The sequence below is a fragment of the Mauremys reevesii genome, linkage group 5 (assembly GCF_016161935.1).
Source record: "Mauremys reevesii isolate NIE-2019 linkage group 5, ASM1616193v1, whole genome shotgun sequence".
Taxonomy (NCBI): Eukaryota; Metazoa; Chordata; order Testudines; family Geoemydidae; genus Mauremys; species Mauremys reevesii.
In genome coordinates, this window is record NC_052627.1 from 94,945,266 (window position 1) to 94,952,404 (window position 7,139).

A 7,139-nucleotide genomic window follows, 5' to 3' on the forward strand; every position below is an offset into this window, starting at 1 on the left:
GTAATATTTTTATCTGCCGATCTGCAGAAAGGTGCAATGGTGGCAGGTATCTACCACACAGTATAGGCTGGTGACAATGTCTCAGGAAAGGCAACGTGACCTTGCCCTGGGGGGTAGAATGCAGAATGTTCACCGGAGAACATTGAGTCTCCTGAACTTCCTCCAATAGAATTTGGAAAGATTGAGCCAGTCATTTATTTCGGTCCTACAAGGCCCTGAAATAATCAGCATAGGAAGGGGGTGATGGCATCATTGCCTCATCAAGGGAGGATGAGGATTTATATGAAGGGGGTGTCTGGTCATAGAATCATAGAAGATTAGGGTTGGAAGGGACCTCAGGAGGTCATCTAGTCCAACCCCCTGCTCAAAGCAGGACCAATCCCCAGACACATTTTACCCCAGTTCCCTAAATGGCCCCCTCAAGGATTTAACTCAGAACCCTGGGTTTAGCAGGCCAATGCTCAAACCACTGAGCTATCCCTCCCCCCCTCAGCTGCTGGCTCTTGTCCCTCCTGAGTCTTCTCCTGTCCAGGGGGAAGTAGTGGTACTGGTAGCTGAACTTGTGGGACTGGTGGCTGCTGTGGTACCAGCAGGTGCTCTGGGCAAGGTCTCTTACAAGAGGATATCCTATAAAGCCCAAGGGTTCCCGTAGACCCACTGTGGTGATGGGTAAGGAAAGGGTCCTTCAGTTGCTCCTCCATGGAGTGCCTGGAGCATCGGTTTGGCTCCGATATGTCCAGTACCAGGATGATGCCTCTCAGTGCTGTTTACTGGAAGGCCACTCAGAATGGGTAGTCTTGGCAGGCAGTACCATCACTTCAGTACCAAGGTCTGCCAGAACCTCAGCAGTATCCTTAACAGGAGGTGAGGTCTCCTGGAGTCCAGCTTGAGGAGGTGACTTTCTAGAAGAAGGGGGTGTCACTCTCTCAGGGGAATGAGGCTCTCTTCTTTAAATGCTTTATTTCCCAAGCTGTCCCAGGAGCTTCGGAAATTACCAATGCGGCCTGAGAGGCTGAGGCTGCTGTACCAGTGAGAGGAGGCAGGATTTAGAACTCACTGGCCTCAAGGAGCCAGGGGCGGCTCCAGGCACCAGCACCCCAAGTGCGAGCCTAGGGCGGCAAACCACGGGGGGCGCTCTTCCGGTCGCCGTGAGGGCAGCAGGCAGGTTGCCTTCAGCGGCATGCCTGCGGAGGGTCCGCTGGTCCCGCAGCTTCGGTGGGCCTCCCGCAGGCATGCCGCTGAATCCACAGGACCGGGGACCTCCCACAGGCAAGCCGCCGAAGGCAGCCTGCCTGCCGTGCTTGGGGCAGCAAAATACCTAGAGCCGCCCCTGCAAGGAGCACTCCATTAGGAGGAGCTCCAATCTATCCTCCCTCTGCTTGCAAGATCTGCTTTTGAACCCCAGGGAGACCTTGCACTTTGAAGGGATACATGACTCTCTGGGGCACCCAAGGCAGCTGGAGTGTCCACCACTGAGGGGGAAAAAGACCTGTGGTGGGTCACAGGGTGTGAAACTCTGGGTCTTTAGCATACTCCGAGCAGGGAATGCCGCAGACAATAAGAAAGCTCAACCCTGTGCATAAAAATTAAAAAACCTAAACTGAAATAAAAAACCAAACAAGTACAGAAAAGAGGATGCTTCTAGAGAAGCAGTGGACACCACAACGCTCTGTGTTGAGCAGAAAATGCGAACAGCTGTAGATCCATCCCTCCCTATATGCCCTCACACTGGAGCATGAGTTTGTATAGTGCACAGGTGCAGACCCGCAGACACTGCTAATGAAAGTCTCCAATCAAGAGTACATGGGTACAAGCACATTGTATGGTGGAGCACCCATAGGGACAGTACCTCAGTGAAGAAACAGCGGGTCCCAAACTGAGCAGCAATGTAAATGGTGGTGCAAGTATAAATTGGTGAGAATGTGCTATGTGGCAAAGTAGAGTAAGCTGAACACATTTAATATGCAGTGGGCATGCAAAGTGAGAACATTTAACTGTATAGTGTTCTCTGGGAGCCACATTCTGCTGTGGCATAAGCATGGGCAACTCTTATTACACAGAGTGATGTGTGCGTGTTACAGGGCAAAGGAAGTGAGCTGCTTACTCTATTCAGTAACACCCCATTTTACTTGCTTTTTCCACTACACCTCAGTTCTGCCCCATCAACATTTGAGTTCCCCATTCTCACACCCATCTGAATGCCAGGTCTGTGCAAGAGACACGCTATCCATCACCTGTTTTATGGGCAATTTACAACCGATGTGTAACTTTTGCTGAACTTGACCCAAACACTTCCATGGGAGTCACATCCACTTACAGTCAGCATTTGGCAGAATTCTGGCACACAATCTGTGCACATCCAAGGCACTTCATTTATATTAACATCCAGAAGCAGTTTCAAATTATTCCTATTCCAGCTTCTAAACCTCTGATTTTCCTCTGCAAACCAATATACAGAAAATGCGCCTCAAAAAGATATAGGAGTATGTAGTTTTCAAGCTTTGTGGTTGGGGAGGAGGAGTTTGAACCAGACACCTCTCTCTTTAAATACTTTAGCTCCAAGTTTCCATTATATTTATATGCCTCACTGGAGCTGGTCAGGAACTTTGGCAAATAATTTTTAAATAAAAAAATAATTAAAAAAAAAACAGATCATTGAAATAGGGTCTGGTTTGATTAATTTCCGACTCGAAAAAGTGTCAAAAAAGACTTTCAAAATGGTCAAAACAGAAAATTCTGGTATTCAGGTTACAAAACTTTTCATTTTTAAGTTTAAGTTAATTAGACTTTAAAGAACAAAGATCAAAATAGAAATTGTTCAGAGAATGTTTAATTGGTGAATATTTTAGATATTGACACTGTCCTATTTGAGATGCAGAAAAAAATCCAGAACTCTTGAAAATATTCAAAACAGGAAAGCTGTTTCCAGCTTAGCGCTATTCCTCAACTCAAATACTCTGTTGTGCCACTAAAACAATGCTATCCAAAGTTCTCATGATGATCTCACACTCTGCCATAATAATTTATAGAATGGTAGTGTTAATGGGCAGAAAATTAACTAGTTTCCTTCCTGATTCCTTGAAAGAAAAACCAGACTTGCACAAAATGCTTTTTAAAAAGGCACTGGAAAATTAGAAAAATATGTGCATGCTAACCTTCCCAGAGGTCATTATGATGGGTCCCTTTTTGTTTAGATACAAGAAGCACTGAGGAAATAAATGGTACTTTGTGGAGGGTGGGAGTGGGTGGGGGGGGAAGACAGAGAGAGGTGGTTATAACATATGCCTATAACTACAAATGGCAACACTCCCAAGTCCATCATATGGATTTATTTGCATCAGCTGTGGCCCAGTCAAACTCCTTAGCCTTGTGTGAGAGAACATCTGCTTTCAATCATTACACTGAGGAAATCCTACATAGGAGACTTATGAAATGTATTTAGCTACAACCTCAGGTGAAGTAGAAATGATTTGTAAAATCGGGGGAGATGTTTTTTTAATAAAAAGACAACTTTTTCCATAAAGCAGCACATGAGATTAAGGCTATCTGCAGGAGCAAGTCACCACAATAAACATTAAGACTATTTTTTCACCTCACTTGAAACCAAAGAAAAGATTTGTATGTGATACAGTTTATAAAAAACATAAAAAATAGTATTTCACAAGGAAACAGAAGTCCATTTCAGAAAATACCTCCCTACCAATTGTTTGATATCTTAAACAACGAATTGTGTTAAGTATCAACTTAAGGCAAAGTAAGGCCTCAGAAAAATCAACTGCAGGAGACTGCATTTTAGATTTAAGTTAGGATGTAGACTGTAGAGGGTTGCAATAGCTTTTTACTAGCCCACATGAACTTCATTTTTCTATCTGCACAAAAAACTCAAAACTATATTCCTTGAAACTAATGTGAGCCAAAATGCTACCTCTAGATTCCAGTCATTGCATTTTGGAACATGTGATATTTCAACCCACGTTCAATTGGACCTAGTGGCAACCTTAGTTTCTGAGCTGACAATCCAATCCACCTGGTAAGTCCCTTGTGCTCCACATGAGCCCCACTGAAGCCAGTGAGTCTCTTGCATACTAATTGAAGGATCAGTGTTTAAACCAAATTTATGTATGATAAGCCAACTAAACAGAATGTCCAAACTGTTGTAAAAAAAATCCCCGGTAGTAAAACATTTTTCAAGTTAACTGTTCTGCAGCGTAAGTATTCTGCTCTTGTGTAATAAATAATTTTAATATTTTTATCTTCCTGGCAAGACAGCATTTTTTCCTTATTTCTTTTCCTGTCTTATGTAGAAAGCCGTTTAAACAAAAAGTAGATTAATGCATTAAGTGATACATTCCAATAACTTGGAACTGACATATTCCAAATAATCATCAGTGGGTTTCTTTTTGCCTAGGCTTAGATAATGTGTTTCTTCTAGAGTTTCTTCCAAGAATTTTGCATTACCACTTCAATATCATTTAACATGGCGTACTTGAAATGTTCAAAAAAGGACAAATATTGAAGTTGCTGAGTGGAACAGTAATTCATAACATTAACCACAAAAATGGCAGAATGTCACTCAATAGAAAAAAACGTTAGTCAGTAGCTCATCTAAAGTGTGGTAATGCCCCAACCCTGCAAACATCCACACCCACACACCCCTACTTATCCTTTTACCTTAATCTAGTAAGGAGTTAAATTAAAGCTAAATGGGCTACTTACATGGTTAACATTAAAACACTTACATAAGCATTTGCAAGTTGGGGACCAAAGTCAGTTTTAGTTAATTCTGTTTAAGTATTTCCATTTAACTACCCAGACCCCGCCATTATTGAAAAGGGTGTGTATGTTAGGGGTTTCCATTAGAGACTCCTACTCTGCATTTTTCCCCGGTAGATTGGTGATGGGGGGAGGGAGATTTCAGAATTTGAGATTTGGTCTATGTAACAGCATATTCTTCAGAACACCACGGAAAATACCTCTGACCCTCCTAGCACAACAGCAAGTGTGAAGTTACAAACAGGGAACAAGACAAAGCGTCTTCAGATTTTATTTTAATAAGGTTAGTGTTTTAAGAACTTGCAGATCAAGCTGATTCTGCATCATAAAAGACTAATGATAAGCAAGACTAGCTCACCACTTGGAAGTTCTCTACAGCTTTTACATCATGGGTTAAATTACATTACAGTCAAAGCTTGGCAAAATGATTTGTATGGAGACCACGGAAAAGGGATTCTTGCAGCACTGCTATTCTCAAATCTTTTTGATCAAACCAAAAGTCCCTTCTTCACCAGTTTGATGGTTGACAATCACGACAGACCTGAAATAACTAAATCAAAGCCATACCAACAGTGCTTCTTTTTCTGCTCAACATTATTTTCTGTCAGTGATACTGAGGGACTTTCCTGACCACATGTATTCTGACCCACAGGGCTAAACAAAAACCTATACAGAGATAAATCAGTCACTGCCATTTCATAGCACAATCACCAATAAGTGAAATGTCCGGCCACGTAGGCCTCCGAGATCTGTTCTAGGCGAGTTAAACCATTCAGTTGGTTTAAACACAAAAGCAAACACAGAGGAGATATGACTCCTGTAAAGCCAAATTCCAGTTCTACTCCAACTTGAAAGCATTGTTTTCATCTGCAGAAAGAAACAAAACATAATTCCACTGTTCATAGTTTGGTCACCTTTTTCCAGCTCCTTTAAACTTGTAGTCTGATGTCAGGCATCTTCCCTGGCTTTGTCCTAAAAATATTTTTTTGTAAGAATCTCTAAGTCATGAAGTGGTGGTGGGGGGGTTGTTAAAGAGTTTGCATTTTTCCATAGATAAAGCCCGTAAGACTTCCTTGAATTAATTCCTATTGGATCTAGAGCAGAGCACATATCTTATAGAAAAACATCCAACCTTGATTTAATTTCCAATGATAAAGAATCCGCCATAACTCTTTAGAAACTATTCCAACGGTTAATTACTCTCACTGTTAAACATATGCAGCTTATTTCTATTCTGAATTTGTCTTGCTTCAGTGTGGCTATCCAAGAGACTGATCTATGTAAGGGTAGAACTGAAACCCTCAAACAAAACTACTCATTAAGGAAAAATCCTATAGAATTAAAGAGGGTTCACAGTAATTACTATCAATATCTATAAGATTATATCCTCTATTTTAGTATTCCATAGCACAGGTGGAGATTCTCTACTGAAGTTTAAAGGATAGATGTTGTCTGTTAAGTTCTGTATGTCTTTTTCCAGAAGAAAAGAACCAGTCCCAATCTTTGCCAATCTCTCAAGGAAGGATTTGGTTCAGATCACTCCTCCACTTGATCCCTGACTCTGTTCCACGTTTGCCTTTAATATTTCTATAATCAGTAGAATGCATTCCAAGTAAAATAAATAAATATTAGGCTGCTGACAACTGCAACAACTTGTGTTTCAAAGCTCTCAGCAGGACCACACCCAAGTTGCTCCCGACACTACATCACTATTCTGCACTGCCGTTGATGTCAAAAGCCAAGCTGAAGTGCCACTGCAAAAAAATTCTGCATCTTCCCAAATGGAAGTTGACCAGCGGCCAACATGCCACAGTGCTGCTCCAGAGCTTACCAGGCCTTCATTAAGAACATAGAAACATGTTTACCCTGGTTACACTGAGATGCTCCATGCCACAACCTTCTCGATCATACTATTTTATGTAAGAGCCAGCATCTAAGCCAGCACATCCCTCGGCCTGCGCCACTTCCCACAGCCCCCATTGGCCTGGAATGGTGAACCGTGGCCAGGGGGAGCTGCGATTGGCTAAACCTGCGGACGCTACAGGTAAACAAACCGTCCCGGCCCACCAGCTGATTTCCCTGACAGGCCGCATGCCAAAGGTTGCCAATCCCTGACCTAAGTGAAGCGATAAAATCCTATCCCACAGATAGATTTCCAGGGGAATTTCTAGGATTAGCAAGCAAGAACTCTTGCATGACAGACCGATGCTCAAATGTCCTTAACAAGCTGGCAATAGCTTCTTTTCTAGATGCTTGATACCAGTAATATGCTAAAGGGGCTTAAGAAAGCCCCTTGTTAAAATCGCTTTGCCTTCATTCTCCCTGGTCTTCTCCATATGCTAGCCCTGAGAGAACAAAAACCTGAC

The 7,139-nt window shown here is 42.5% G+C and overlaps 1 protein-coding gene across 8 annotated transcripts in view; it reads right to left on the reverse strand.

The window, feature by feature from the left end:
• LIMCH1 (LIM and calponin homology domains 1) overlaps nt 1-7,139 on the reverse strand; it is a 285,276-nt gene that overhangs the window by 240,586 nt on the left and 37,551 nt on the right. The window lies entirely within an intron of this gene.